This window comes from Aotus nancymaae, unplaced genomic scaffold (genome assembly GCF_030222135.1).
Source record: "Aotus nancymaae isolate 86718 unplaced genomic scaffold, 86718_ANA_hifiasm-v0.15.2.pri h1tg000079l, whole genome shotgun sequence".
Lineage (NCBI taxonomy): Eukaryota > Metazoa > Chordata > Mammalia > Primates > Aotidae > Aotus > Aotus nancymaae.
The window spans coordinates 10,589,454-10,604,091 of NW_026988494.1; the positions used below are offsets into that span (position 1 = coordinate 10,589,454).

The 14,638-nt window shown below is 42.1% G+C and overlaps 1 pseudogene; it reads left to right on the forward strand.

The window, feature by feature from the left end:
• Positions 1-1,502: 1,502 nt before the first annotated feature.
• Positions 1,503-3,894, forward strand: LOC135271447 (large ribosomal subunit protein uL18-like; annotated as a pseudogene).
• The last annotated feature ends 10,744 nt before the right edge of the window (positions 3,895-14,638 follow it).

Consider the following 14,638-nt stretch of genomic DNA (forward strand, 5'->3'; position numbering starts at 1 on the left):
AGGAGGGTCAATAGATTCTGAGCAGAAGGATTGGGGAAGCCTTTTTGGAGAAACATTTAGCCGATCTTGAAGTATATATAGAATTTGGACAGAGGGAGAGATAGGGAAAGATGAAGAAAGGAATGAAATCATAGATTGAGTTTTCAACACAATCAATAGTGCGCTTTGGCTGGAGTGTAGCATGTTCATGAGGCAGATGTAATGAGAGATGACGCTAGAAACTAGGCTGGAGACAGAAATTAGATGGCCTCAATTACCATGGCAAGAAATGTGGACTTCATCCAGTTAGTACAGAAGGTTAGCCTTGCAATGTCTTTAAGCAAAGGAGAACATCAGATTCACAATGAAAATAACTGTCTGTCCAAGCTTTGTTGGGAACATGTGCCAATTGTGGGCTTGTTTCCTGCTTGGGAACTCAGGACAATCCAAACGCCTCACATAACAGTAATGGATGTGGAGATTTCTGACAAGAGATAAAGAACGTTGGCTGGGCACAGTGGCTCTCGCCTGTAATCCCAGCACTTAGGGAGGCTGAGGCAGGCGGATCACCTGAGGTCAGGAGTTCAAGATCAGCCTGGTCAACATGGTGAAACCCTGTCTCTACCAAAAATACAAAAATTAGCTGGGTGTGGTGGTGCACGCCTGTAGCCCCAGCTACTGGGGAGGCTGAGGCAGGAGAATCGCTTGAACCTGGGAGGCAGAGGTTGCAGTGAGCCAAGATCACGCCACTGCACTCCAGCCAGGGCGACGGGACGAGAACTCCATCTCAAAAACAAACAAACAAACAGAATGTTGCTGGTGGCACTAGCCAGTTTTGGAAAGCCTTGTCCCATGAAATGAACAACTGTTCACCCATAAAAAAGGAGAAGGTAGAACAAGCAAAGGGAAAACAAAAATATTAAAAAGTAAAATCAGCCTAACTAAAAAGGAGGAGAAGGAGGTAGAGTAGAGGAGGAGGAAGGGAAAGAGGATACCCGATCTGGAAATCAGATCTGTGGGCAGCAGATTCTAAGGAAAACTGAGGTGAGAGATGACAGAACTTGAACTAGGACAGTAGGGAAGGGAAGAGGGGACTTGCAGAAGGAGAATTGGTGTTTTATTGATGTGGAGTTTGGGGAACTAGAGAGTTAAAAATGATTCAGGGCCAGGCAAGGTGGCTCGTGCCTGTAATCCCAGCACTTTGGGAGGCCAAGGAGAAATCTCTTGAGCCCAGGAGTTCGAGACCAACCTGGGCAACATGGCAAGACCCTCTCTCTAAAAAAAACATTAAAAAAATTATCTGGGCCTGGTGGTCTATAGTCCCAGCTCCTCAGGAGGCTGACGGGGGAGAATGGCTTGAGCCCAGAAGTTTGAGGCTTCAGTGAGCTATGATTTTGCTGTTGTACTCCAGCCTGGGCAACAGACTGAGACCTGGACTCAGAAAAAAAAAAAGCTCTCTGCCACCAAGCACTGCTGGACCTGCAGGTCTGTCAAGCTGTGGATGCTGGTCTCTGTTCCACAGGATGGGGTTTGTTAAAGTTGTTAAGAATAAGGCACAGTAGCTCACGCCTGTAATCCCTCCACTTTGTGAGGACAAGGTGGGCAGATCACCTGAGGTCAGGAGCTCGAGACTAACCTGACCAACGTGAAGAAACCCCGTCTCTACTAAAAATACAAAATTAACTGGGCATAGTGGGACATGCTTGTAATCCCAGCTGCTTGGGAGGCTGAGGCGGGAGAATCACTTGAACCTGGGAGGCAGAGGTTGCAGTGAGCTGAGATTGTGCCATTGCACTCCAGCCTGGGCAACAAGAGTGAAACTCTGTCTCAAAAAAAGAAAAGGAAGGGAAGGGGAGGGGAGGGGAGGGGAGGGTAGGGGAGGGGAGGGGAGGGGAGGGGAGGGAAGAATAAGGCCTACTTTAAGAGATACCAAGTGAAATTCAGAAGCCAACAAGAGGGTAAAATGGATTACTATACTCAGAAACACTTGGTGATACAGGATAAAAATAAATATAACACACCCAAATACAGGATGATAGTTCATGTAACAGAGATATCATTTGTCAGATTGCTTATGCCCATTTAGAGGTGGATATGATAGCCTGCACAGCATATGCACACAAACCCCCAAAATACGGTGTGAAGGTTGGCCTGGCAAATTATGCTACAGTGTACTGTACTGGCCTGCTGCTGGCCCGCAGGCTTCTCAATATGTTTGGCATGGACAAGATCTATGAAGGCCAAGTGGAGGTGACTGGCGATGAATACAATATGGAAAGCATTGGTGGTTAGCCAGGTGCCTTTACCTGCTATTTGGATGCGGGCCTTGCCAAAACTACCACTGACAATAGTTTTTGGCACCCTGAAGGGAGCCATGGGTGGAGGCTTCTCTGTCCCTCATGGTACGAAACGATTCCCTGGTTGTGATTCTGAAAGCAAGGAATTTAATGCAGAAGTAGACCGGAAGCACATCATGGGCCAGAATGTTGCAGATTACATGTGCTATTTAATGAAAGAAGATGCAGATGTTTACAATAAACAGTTCTCTCAATACATAAAGAACAGCCTAACTCCAGACATGGTGGAGGAGATGTATAAGAAAGCTCATGCTGCTATATGAGAGAATCCAGCCAGGCACAGTGGCTCACACCTGCAATCCCAGCACTTTGGGAGGACGAGGCGGGCGGATCACTTGAGATCACCCTGAGGCGGGTGGATCACCTGGATCACCAACCTCGCCAACATGGAGAAACCCTGTCTCTACTAAAAATACAAAATTAACTGGGCAGGGTGGTGCATGCCTGTAATCCCAGCTACTTGGGAGGCTGAGGCAGGAGAATCGCTTGAACTTGGGAGGCAGAGGCTGTGGTGAGCTGAGATCGCGCAATTGCACTCCAGCCTGGGAAACAAGAGCGAAACTCCGTCTCAAAAAAAACAAAAAAAACAAAAACAAAAACAAAAAAACAATCCAGTCTATGAAAAGAAGCCCAAGAAAGAAGTTAAAAAGAAGAGGTGAAACCATCCCAAAATGTCCCTCACTCAGAAGAAAGCTTGGGTAGCTCAAAAGAAGGCAAGCTTCTCAGAGCTCAGGAGCGGGCTGCTGAGGGCTAAACCAAACAATTTTCTATGAGGATTTTTCAGATAAAGACAATAAACATATGGACAGCAACTAAAAAAATGATTCAGGAAAACATCACAGAAGCCATTACACCACACCTCCCAGGTTCAACTGATTCTCCTGCCTCACATTCCCGAGTAGCTGGGATTACAGGTGCCTGCTATCGTGCCTGGCTAATTTTTGCAATTTTAGTAAAGACACGGTTTTACCACGTGGGCCAAGTTGGTCTCAAACACCTGACCTCAAGTGATCCGCTTGCTTTGGCCTCCCAAAGTGCTGGGATTGTAAGACGTGAGCCACTGCACCTGGCCTTAGAAATTACACTCTCATCCACTCCTTGGAATCACCAGTGACTTTCTGTTTTAGGGTAGGTTTTGTTTCCTCAATTAACCTTAAATAATTTTAGGAACAGATAATCCAATAAGTATTTATTTACTCTGTAAAATCAGTTTATATAGAAGCTGGAGAGAGATTATTTGGACTTAAGAAAACATCTTTTTACCCACCCTCGAAGACAAAACAAAGAAATATTTTTTTATCTGCCTAGGGTCATCACTATGTCTTTGATCTGGAAGATCTTTAAGGGAGAATAATCTGACTTAGAGTCTTATTTAATCACTTGCCATGAGGCAGGGGTTGAAGTAAGAGGGCTCTGAATCCTTTTGGCTGAGTCTATGGAATCTGGGAATTCATTAGGCATCAAAGGAATACACCTCAACATATTAAGAGCCACCCATCTATGGCAAACTCAAAGACAACATCATAGTGAATGGGCAATGTTACGTTGCTCAGGCTGAGTGCAGTAGCTATTCAAGGCATGATCGTAGCTCATTGCAGCCTTGAACTCCTGGGCTCAAGCAATCCTCCTGCCTCAGCCTCTTGAGTAGCTGGGACTACAGGCATGAACCAAGGCACCTGGATTTTAGTCTATGGATTCTGAGTGGCCAAGAGATTATCAAACAATAGCCTTGAAAATTGTATGGGTACTCACATAAAGTGGATTTGGGGAGGGGCTTTTCTCTCCAAATCTGTGTGTGTTTATATGTTTCTACAGGGCTATGTAAACGTGTAGTACAAAATATAATATTTATATGTTTTACCTTAATAAATGGGGGTTACTGTGAGGAATGTGAAGAAAAACCAAAGACAGGGTGAAGACAAGCAAAGTAAAAGAAAAACATAAACTGCCCTGAAGCTTACCTCAGTGATGTATGGTACCATCAAATTAATGCATTTAAAGTTACATCATTTAAATGCAATTGAAAATATAAACTTGAAAGAAATAGAAATAGAAATTAAAAGAAAGGCTTTTGGCTGGGTGCAGTGGCTCACACCTGTAATCCCAGCACTTTGGGGGGCCAAGACAGATGGATTATGAGGTCAGGAGATTGAGACCATCCTGGCCAACATGGTGAAACTCCGTCTCGACTGAAATACAAAAAGTTAGTCAGGCATGGTGGCACACACTTGTAGTCCCAGCTACTCAGGAGGCAGAGGCAGGGGAATTGCTTGAACCCAGGTGGCGGATGTTACAGTGAGCTGAGATCATGCCACTGAACTCCAGCCTGGCAACAGAGGGAGACACCAGCTCAAAAAAAAAAAAAAAAAAAAAAAAAAAAAAGGCTTTCATCATCAGTGGATATATATTATTTGTAGTTTTTGTGAAAAAGGATTCTGAAGAAGAGAAAACAGAAACTGACTTCAGATTAGTGCTGTTAGGTGATATCATACCCACTGCACAGCCTAGGTTCCCCTTACATCACTGCTGATACATCTACTCATTGTATCGTGATATGGTTTGTGTGTCTTGCATAGTTGCAGGGGCATGTTGGAATGAAGGAATGAAAGTATCTTTACCAGGAAGAAGAGCTCACTGAAGCTATTGTGGTCATTTAGTATGGCCACTTGCTAATTTTTATTCCCAAGTATTTAGTAGTTTCATGTGGCTAGTTGCTGTAGGTTTTTTGGGAGTTGGACATTGATACCAATGGGAAAATACAGTATGAAAGTAACACATTTTAACCTTCTTCAAGGGAGGTTGTCCAAGCTGCATGACAATGGGGTTGATTTTTCCCATGTCCTTGAATAAATCAAGGATGTCACACTCTAAAGAGCTGTCACACTCTAATAAAGACTTTGAACTTCAAGATTTGGGTTTAAATCTATGATCTATCATTTACTAGTTGTATTTTTTTGGACAAGCTATTAGATTTCCCTGAAACTCAGTTTGTTTCCTTGTCTGAATGTCCTTAATGACACTTTCGACTCCTACCAAAAGGTCTCTTAAATAGTGTCTACGATGCATATTACACAAGGAACCAAAATGAATATTCAGCCTCCATGAATAGGGCAAGTATCCCCAGACAGGAGCTACAGGGACATGTCTTCCACATCAGGGAGAGCGGTGAGGCAATTAATTCACACCAGGAATATCTTCCCTTGCCAGGCCCTGAGATGACCCCTGAGCATGGAGTCCCAGAATCATGCCATCTTTCCACTCAACCCTGCTATCATCATTTACTAGTTGTAGTTATCATGTACTAGTTGTATTTACTAGTTGTATTTTTTGGATAAGTGGTTTGATTTCTCTGAAATTCGGTTTGTTTCTTGTCTGTAAATAAAGGTGATGAGAGTCATTATCACATAGTATTGTTGAGAATAATAAATGAGATAACGCATGGCATGCAAGATGCCAGGCACATAAAAAGTATGAAATAATGTTGGTGTTTACAGTGGTGATCACTGTGATTTCCATGTGGCAATCATATTGTAGCATCCAGTTCTGGCTTGGGGAGGGAGCATCTCAGGCCCTTGCTAACTCAGGAGGAAAAGCAGGGTTGACTAAGTTGAAGTGATGAATTTCCAGACTGGAAAGATGCATGATTCTGGGACTCTACACTCAGTGGTCATCTCAGGGCCTGGCAAGGGAGGATATTCCTGGTGTGAATTAATTGCCTCATCAATCTCCCTGATATGTAGAAGACAATCTCCCTAATATGTAGAAGACACGTCCCCATAGCTCCTGTCTGGGGATACTTGCCATATTCATGGAGGCTAATCTCCCTGATATGTAGAAGACAATCTCCCTAATATATAGAAGACACGTCCCCATAGCTCCTGTCTGGGGATACTTGCCATATTCATGGAGACTGGATACTCACATTGGTTCCCTGTGCACTATGCAACATAGACACTATTTAAGGGACCTTTTGGTATGAGTCAAAAGTGGCATTTAGGGTAAAGTGTGGTGCCCAGATTGAGCCTGTAGGTGGCAGCAAAAACTCAGACTTGGAAAGCCAGCCCGCAAAGCTCCAGGTGTACTGAAGAGGGTTCTGTTTTTACTGGTTTATAGAAAACACCTGGAAGCTGTAAGCAGCTGTAATTTTAGTGGATTCCACACACCATTCACAGCTGTAGTAGTCTTTTCTCCGCCGTGAGTGGAGATACCTCAGATCATTACAACAAACTTCAAAAAATCACATATGCACGTTTCTATAGGTTTTTTTAAAAAAAATCAGAATTGTCTTCTCGGCAATAGGAAATTATTAGGCTGTTAAGAGACAGCCCACAGACTATGACCTATGAAGCCATTGTGAATGCCATTTATGCTGCAACAAAGGGGTAGACTGGGTTGCTAAGGAAACACTGCACACACTCCTCGGGGTAGAAAGAAAATAGGGAGGTATTGAATGATTTCTCATCACTTTCAAACCCATGTGGCTCTCTTACAGCTGACATCAAAGTCACTGCTTTTGAATTTCATTTTACTTAATATTATTTGGTTTGCCTTTGCTTGATTTATCTCTACCTATCCCTTGAGTTTCAAATTTTCTGTGAAAATTTTTATGTGTGTGTCTTGTAGGAAGCATATAGTTTGATATCACGGCTTAATCCATTTGGAGAGTCCCTATCATCTAATATTGGTGTTCAATCCATTCACGTTTCTTGCAGTATCTGATGGATTTGATTTCACATCTTCTTCTTCCTTTATATTTTACTACTTATTACATCTATTGTTGCTTATGCTTTTCTTTTTTTAAATTTCTTCCAGAGAAGTGGATAAATTCCTGGACACTTGCCTCCTCCCAAGCCTAAACCAGGAAGAAGCCGAAACCCTGAATAGACCAATAACAAGGTCTGAAGTTGAGGCAGCAATTAAGAGCCTACCGTCCAAAAATAGCCCAGGTCCAGATGGGTTCGCAACTGAATTCTACCAGACATACAAAGAGGAGCTGGTACCATTCCTTCTGAAACTATTCCAAATAATCCAAAAAGAGGGAGTCCTTCCCAAATCATTTTATGAGACCAAAATCATCCTGATACCAAAACCCGGCAGAGACTCAACAAGAAAAGAAAACTTCAGGCCAATATCCATGATGAACATAGATGCAAAAATCTTCAATAAAATACTGGCAAGCTGATTGCAACAGCACATCAAAAAGCTTATCCACCATGATCAAGTAGGATTCATCCCGGGGATGCAAGGCTGGTTCAACATATGCAAGTCTATAAATGTAATTCACCATATAAACAGAATCAAAGACTAAAACCACATGATTATCTCAATCGACGCAGAGAAGGCCTTTGACAAAATTCAACAGCCCTTTATGCTAAAAACCCTCAATAAACTAGGTATTGACAGAACGTATCTCAAAATAATAAAAGCTATTTACAACAAACCAACAGCCAGTATCATACTGAATGGGCAAAAACTGGAAGCATTCCCTTTGAAATCTGGCACTAGACAAGGATGACCTCTCTCACCACTCCTATTCAATATAGTACTGGAAGTTCTAGCCAGAGCAATAAGGCAAGAAAAAGAAATAAAGGGTATTCAATTAGGAAAGGAGGAAGTCAAATTGTCTCTATTTGCAGATGACATGATTGTTTATCTAGAAGACCCCATCGTCTCAGCCCAAAATCTCCTGAAACTGATAAGCAACTTCAGCAAAGTCTCAGGTTACAAAATCAATGTGCAAAAATCACAAGCATTCCTATACACCAATAACAGACTTAAAGACAGCCAAATCAAGAAAGAACTGCCATTCACAATTGCTACAAAGAGAATAAAATATCTAGGAATACAACTAACAAGGAACGTAAAGGACCTCTTCAAGGAGAACTACAAACCACTGCTCAACGAAATAAGAGAGGACACAAACAGATGGAGAAACATTCCATGTTCATGGTTAGCAAGAATCAATATCGTGAAAATGGCCATACTGCCCAAAGTAATTTACAGATTCAATACTATCCCCATCAAGCTATAAATGACCTTCTTCACAGAACTTGAACAAACCACCTTCAACTTCATATGGAACCAAAAGAGAGCCCGCATAGCCAAGTCAATTCTAAGCAAAAAGAACAAGGCAGGAGGCATCACGCTACTGGACTTCAAACTTTACTACAAGGCTACAGTAATCAAAACAGCATGGTACTGGTACCAAAACAGAGATATAGACCAATGGAACAGAACAGAGGCCTCGGAGGCAACACAACATATCTACAACCATCCAATCTTTGACAAACCTGACAAAAACAAGCAATGGGGAAAGGATTCCCTGTTTAATAAATGGTGTTGGGAAAACTGGCTAGCCATGTGCAGAAAGCAGAAACTGGACCCCTTCCTAACACCTTACACTAAAATTAACTCCAGATGGATTAAAGACTTAAACATAAGACCTAACACCATAAAAACCCGAGAAGAAAATCTAGGCAAAACCATTCAGGACATAGGTGTCGGCAAGGACTTCTTGACCAAAACACCAAAAGCATTGACAACAAAAGCCAAAATAGAAAAATGAGACCTGATCAAACTCCACAGCTTCTGCACGGCAAAAGAAAGTCATTAGAGTGAATTGGCAACCAACAGAATGGGAAAAAATTTTTGCAGTTTACCCATCTGACAAAGGGCTGATATCCAGAATTTACCATGAACTAAAGCAGATTTACAAGAAAAAAACAAACAAGCCCATTCAAAAGTGGGCGAAGGATATGAACAGACACTTTACAAAAGAAGACATACATGAGGCCAACAAACATATGAGAAAATGCTCATCATCACTGGTCATTAGAGAAATGCAAATCAAAACTACATTGAGATACCATCTCACGCCAGTTAGAATGGCGATCATTAAAAAATCTGGGGACAACAGATGCTGGAGAGGATGTGGAGAAATAGGAACACTTTTACACTGTTGCTGGGAGTGTAAATTCGTTCAACCATTGTGGAAGACAGTGTGGCAATTCCTCAAGGACCTAGAAATAGAAATTCCATTTGACTCAGCAATCCCATTACTGGGTATATATCCAAAGGATTATAAATCATCCTACTATAAGGACACATGCACACGAATGTTCATTGCGGCACAGTTTACAATAGCAAAGACCTGGAACCAACCTAAATGCCCATCAATGATAGACTGGACAGGGAAAATGTGGCACATATACACCATGGAATATTATGCAGCCATCAAAAATGATGAGTTTGTGTCCTTTGTAGGGACATGGATGAACCTGGAAACCATCATTCTCAGTGAACTGACACAAGAACAGAAAATCAAACACTGCATGTTCTCACTCATAGGCGGGTGTTGAACAATGAGAACACGTGGACACAGGGAGGGGAGCACTATACACTGGGGTCTGTTGGGGGGAAATAGGGGAGGGACAGTGTGGGGTGGGGAGTTGGGGAGAGATAGCATGGGGAGAAATGCCAGATACAGGTGAAGGGGAGGAAGGCAGCAAATCACACTGCCACGTGTGTACCTATGCAACAATCTTGCATGTTCTTCACATGTACCCCAAAACCTAAAATACAATAAAATAAATTTCTTCCAGATTAATCAGCACATTAATTTTAAAAATTCTGTGTCCTCCTTTCTAAAATATAAAACAATGCAAATTTTACTACGTATCTTCTATATTTTAACTCATAAACTCAGAAGTCTCCGTGACTATGTGACTGTACTCAAATAGTCACTCTGACTCTCTAAAGATTCAATATCATTCCCACTCCCCCGCACCAATGGAGACACTGAGAAGACATTCACTTTCCCATGTACTCTCCCATTCCTAACCTCTATATTTTATTAATGAAGTTAAGAATTGAGTTATGGATAATTTTTATAACTTTCTTTTTTTTTTTTTTGAGATGGAGTCTCACTCTGTTGCCCAGGTTGGAGTGTAGTGGCACCATCTCGGCCCACTGCAGCTTCCACCTCCCGGGTTCCAGTAATTCTCTTGCCTCAGCCTCCTGAGTAGCGGGGATTACAGGTGTGTGCCACCATACCCGGCTAGTTTTTATATTTTTAGTAGAGATGGGGTTTGACCATGTTGGCCAGAGTGGTCCTGAACTCCTGACCTCAGGTTCCAGCTGCTTCAGGCTGCCCAAATTCCATTTCTGTGTATCTCTGTCTCAATTATGTGAGACCACTGTGTTCCACCTCTATTCCCGGGTTTGGTAAATGCCTCTAGATAGAAACTCATGGTGATTTTAAGTCTCACTTTGTTTTCTTTCTTTGGGGGATTAGTCTCCTGTGCTGCCTTTAGCAGATTCCTGAAAACAATTTTTTCATGAAAATTGACCAGTTTTCTAGGTTTTTGTTTAGAGGGAGAGGGTTGGTTCCCTGCCAGTTCCTCTGTCATACCCATAATCTTATGCCTTTTATAACAACAGCTTTTTTTTTTTTTTTTTTTTTTTGAGACGGGGTTTCATCATCTTGGCCAGGCTGGTCTTGAACTCCTGACCTCATGATCCACCTGCCTTGGCCTCCCAAAGTGCTAAGATTACAGGCATGAGCCACCATGCCCAGCCAACAACAGCTTTTAATTCACCTTTTTTTTTAAGTTCTGGGATACATGTGCAGAACGTACAGGTTTGTAACGTAGGTATACATGGGCTATCGTGGTTTGCTGCACCTGTCAACCCCTCATCTAGGTTGCATCAAGTATTTGTCCTAATGCTCTCCCTCCCCTTGCCCCCCATCCCCAAACAGGCCCCGATGTGTGATGTTCCCCTCCCTGTGTCCATGTGTTCTCATTGTTCAACTCCCACCTATGAGTGAGAACATCTTAATTCATCTTTTAAACATTTTGAACTTCTTTTCATAACTATTTTCAGATTACCTTTCAGATTACAAGCAATTCCTCTTGATAACATCAAACGAAACGTAGGTATTTCTTGTACTGACATTTCAAGTTTTAATTTGCTTCAGAGAACACTTTTGAAACCCAAGCACTTAACCACCTTTGTGCTATGATAAGGTTCAAAAGAAGGCAGCTTATGATACAGTAGGAAAGTCACATACAAGGGTAGTTTCTTAGTTTGTATTTCTCCAGAAGCAGATCCTGAGTGCAAGTGGTTGGTTTGGGAGGTGATCTCAGAAATGCTTGAGAGTGCGTCGGGCGATAGTGGAAAAAAGAAGCCCATATACAGTCCCCTTGCTACAGTGGCCAACCGGAGATTAATACTGCTGGGAAACTGAGAGTCAGTATAGAATGAATGTGTGGAATAACTGAGAATCAGTGTAGAATAACTAAGAGTTATTCTACTTCAGGGGTGAGGGAACTGGGGTATTTATCTTCCAGTTTCTGCCAGTCATTAGTGGAAGACTGCTTCTAGAGAGTATTAACTCCCTGTGCTTCCATCTTGTGTATGAGTGATGGCAGCAGCTGCAGCAGGGAGGGGCGGCTGGGGCTGCCCACTCCATGGAGCCCGTGGGAGCCCTATCCCTTCTGAGTTGGGGCAAGAGCTTTCCGAGTGCCACTAAAGCCACCTGTTGGGGAGGCAGCTTTCTGGGTGCCACTACAGCCACCCAAACCTTGGCTGCAGACCCAGGCCTCCTGCTCTATGGAGCAAGCAGGGGCCCTGCCCTCCTGGGTGGGGCTACAGCTGCCCAAACTGCAGCTGTGGAGTCTCCCTGTGTTCTTGGCGGCGGGAGCAGGCAGGATCTGCCCTCCTGGGTGCCCTCCCCCTCCCCCTCCCCCTTCTCCTGAAGTGATTGTTCCTAGGTCATCTCTAAAGCAGGGTTCTCTATCATCAGATGTAGGTGAGTGCTCTCTGGCATGTGGTCCTAGTAACCAACTATGTCATAATACCCCAGGCTGTTACTCCTGCAACTGTATTCAAGGCCACTAGCTCCACAGTGGCACCAACTGTCAAGTTACAGGTAAGTTTCAATACCCGAGGCAAAGCCTCGCTCCTGTTCTATTCTTACCTGTAATAAATAAAAGAGATATAGATGATTCAATTGAAAGTCAAATACAGAAACAGCTTTATTCTTTCCATAAGGAAGCTGCTACTATAACATTCCTTGCACTGAGTGTCAGTTGCTATTAAATGTCTTTAAAATGACTTAGTTATTCTATAAACTATAGAATTTCAAGTCTCTTTTCCCATAGGAATTGTTAAACTTCTTTACGAACTGACCTTATAAAAAAGGAGCTGAAACATTTCAATAAAAATTGTTTATACATTTCATGGTGTATTGTTTTAACTTCCTTCCTGGTTTGTGGTAAATTATATTGCTATTAAAATAACTTTCTTAATTGAACAAAGTCATCTTGTTTTCTTAGAGGGTTTAAAAACTGAATATTCATAGGTGCAGTCAGGTTTCAGTTCAATCTCCAGAAATTTTAGGTTATGGTTTAGCCATGGACGCTTCCTAATCCCAAAGCTAACCCTGGGAATCCCAGAGTTCCATACCAGTCAGAAGTGCTGGATTTGAATCTTGGCTTTGACACTAATTTTGATTTGAGCTAATTAGTTGTTCTGAACCTACTCCCCCATTTTGCAAAAGGTAATAATCTCTATGCCTTTTGGAATAAAGATCAAATTTCTACAGCACAGCAAAATGTTCAAACGTTAGTTTCCTACTTAGGTATATTTCACTGCTAAGCTAGTCCTTTTGCTTAAAATTTATAAAAAGTATTTTTTTGTGCTCTCATTTGCTTCCAAAATTCACGGAACTGAGGAATCTACCAATGTAGAAGCTGAAAGAAGTAATGTGTCAAAGACTTATTTAAAATAAATTATGTGTATTCTGTAGTTTGCAACATAGAGTATAGGTGTGGACCAGGATTTCTCTCAATTGGTCTTGCTTGCTGGGGGAACATGCAGAGGCTTGGACTAGTGACACCTCTGCTTGTCTTCCCAGATTACTACTTTATACACATCCACATAGGGAATCAAGGGCATTCCATCTCTGATGGGAGTCAGGGTAACAAAGCTGGAGAATGATCTAAAATCCAATAGTAACAACCTTGTGCAAATCACTTAATCCTTTTTCCCAAGTGATGAAGGCAGGATTAACAAAACCTACATCAGACCAATTGAGCATTGAATGAAAATGCTTGTATACTGCTTAGCACAGTACCTGAGTTTGATAACATGAGTCCAGATTATAATAAATCTAAGTGGTCTTGGAAGATTTTTCTTGCTAGATCTTTTCTAGACTGTATTTATTTTCTTGCAGGATAAATTTGTGTAAATTGCTAAGCATAATTAGAAGTCCTAGACTTATTCCTATGGATATAAGATAAATCGTGCTTTGCAATTAAGTATTAAAAATTTCAAATAAAGATCAATTTGATCTGAAGAACAAAGACTGTGGTTCCACCTTCCCTGAGGAGGCTAGGCTCAGTCTCTATGGCTGGTGGACAGAGCAAGCATCGTTAAGTTGCCCCAGAGGCTCAGCTGTATCCCAGCGGAACCATGTCAGCCCCACAGAACTCTCAACCCGTCATGCATAGAATGAATCTTACTATCTTCTCCCAAGAGCAAAGCTCCCTTATAATTTTGCTCTTGGCAAGTCTCTCCCTATGCACAAAATGTATAAAATGACATGAAAGAATCAGGCTCAAAAGCATGTACAAATGATGTACTACAAGATGATCACTTTCTCTGGACAGGTTTAAGTTAGTGCCTTGGCCTCCTTTGGACCTTAAGCCTTCCCCGAGCAGCCTTTCAGGGCTTGTGTCCCGGCTAGCTCAGCTGACTTCCCCAGGCTCTGTGAGAAATGTTACCCTCACCCCCACTCTGCTACTCTGCAGTTCTCACTTCCTACTTGGATCCAATAAACACCTGTCAATTCCTCTTCCTGGGAGGGTTGCTGACTATATGCAGCCACATCTCCTAAATATCAGATACGTACCCCTCATTCCCTTGCTCCTTCCCTGGCTTATTTATACACTACCCTTTTTCCCATCTTTAGTCTCCTGTGAATGTATGCCTAAGTACTACCCTACCAGAATCTAGTTTAATATATCCTGTTATGCTTTCTCCATTCAAGAATTTACAAAACGCATCCAAATGTCCCTTTCATCAGAAATACTTGATCTTATAGACAGACACTTAAGATTTTATATGTAACAATTCCTAGCTATCCCTGTCTCCTAAATAGGTCTTTATATATCAATTTTATAACTGTATGTATTTGTAGAAATGTCTTGCTACCACCTCTAAGAGTCTTCTATTGTGATCATCTCTACATTACCTGTTAATTTCTTACTTAATTTCTCTACACCAAATAGATGGAGCAG